General features: G+C 49.4%; 1 pseudogene; it reads left to right on the plus strand.

The window, feature by feature from the left end:
• Nucleotides 1-272: 272 nt before the first annotated feature.
• LOC101569354 overlaps nt 273-1,690 on the plus strand; it is a 16,895-nt pseudogene continuing 15,477 nt past the window's right edge.

A 1,690-nucleotide genomic window follows, 5' to 3' on the forward strand; every position in this document is an offset into this window, starting at 1 on the left:
TTTTAAAGCTTTGTTTTCTTTTCATTTTTATAGGCCTATAATAGGTTGCAGAGATGGAAAACCCTGAGTATCTTCTACCCACTTTTACTTAATGGTTATGTTTCACATTAATTATATTACAATGTCAAAACCAGGGAAATGACTTTGGCACAATGTCATGCACAGTTCTGAGCCACTTTATCTCACATATAGACCCTTGCAACCGCGGCTACGACAAGATGCAATGGCTGAACGGGCTCTGACATGGAGGCGGGGTTGTTTGTCCTGCAGAAATGATCACTGAGACTCAGAAAGTAGACCTGGGCCTTGGGCTTCCAGAGAAAAAGAAGAAGGAGGAGGAGGAAGAGGAGGCAGTAAAAAAACCAGAGACTCAATATGCAACTGTAAATGATAAGAATTATTTTGCTGATAATTCTCCTGTGAGAGCCATATCCCCCTCTAGGACCGTAAGCCAGAAGCAGACCTTCCACATACCCTTGGTGAAGAAAAAAAAGAAGAAAAAGAGGCCACAGCACCTGTTATGAAGAGCTCCCTGAATCTGAGCACACATCACAAGCCAGCCAGACAGAGAAGTCACCCAGACCAGGAAGCAGGCCTTTGACCACTCAGAGTCATTCAGTGGGGAGAAAAAGAAGAGGAGGAAGACCTTGCCGCTGGCCACATCACAGGGCTCAGAGGTAAATACCTCCCCCAGCCCCAGTCTGGGTGAGGAGGCAACCAGCGTTGGCATGAAGCCAAAAAAAACACAGGAAGGAAAGCAAGGACCAGGATACCACAGCCTGTTCTGTCCAGGACCCTTGGCTCTGTGAGGCAGGAGATGCTACGTGTGGTTGCACAGTGGAGAAGGGGGCTGAGGAGCACGCAGCCTTGGGGCCGAAAGGGAAGCAGGGCAGCTCCAGAGAACACAGAAGGAAAGTGGAGAAGAAGAAAGTCCACCAGGAGGAAGACACCCTCCCAGGCCACTCCGAGCTCTCCAGGTCCATGAGACCAACCCTAGGAAAGGGAAGAATTGAAGCGCTAGAGTACATCCCACTGGGAGGTCACCCTAGAGCCGGAGTGAAGAAAAAGCAAAGACTAAGAAAAAGGAAGAAGCCAGTTGTTAAGCTGGCTCAGAAAAGGAAGAAAAAGAAGGAAGACAGTATAGTAACAGTAGACCCCTGGAAGGAGGAGCCAGATACAGACCTGGAGGTAGTGATGGAGAAGAAAGGCATCGTGGATGAGGCACACATAGACCAGGTGAGGCAAATGGCCTTGCAGGAAGAGACTGATCCGGAGTCAGGCCAGACGGAAGCATCTGAACCCAGGAAGTGAACGGGGACCCAGCTTGGCCAGTGGGATACTGCAGATTTTGAAAACAAGGAAAAGAAACTAAAATTTCTCAAAAATTATGGGTGGTTTTAAGAATCTGTCCCCTTTGGTCAGCCACTCCCCTAGCATGACCGTAAGGCCTAGCATGTCCCTCAGCAAGGCGGCAGCCAACACCCTGAAGTAGAAGTTGCAGCAGGACTCCGAGCAGAGCATGAACTGGACGTACAACCGGGGTCCTGGACTGGGCTTCTGCCACCCCCAGTAGAGTCTTCTGCAGTGACAAGAATGTGTCCAGGTCTGTCAGGTTGGAAGATGGAGTGCTAATGTCTTCTACCCAAACAGCTCCGATGGCTTTTCTCAGTTTTGCAGATGAAAGCCACTG

Source organism: Octodon degus, unplaced genomic scaffold (assembly GCF_000260255.1).
Source record: "Octodon degus isolate 3935 unplaced genomic scaffold, OctDeg1.0 scaffold00057, whole genome shotgun sequence".
Taxonomy (NCBI): domain Eukaryota; kingdom Metazoa; phylum Chordata; class Mammalia; order Rodentia; family Octodontidae; genus Octodon; species Octodon degus.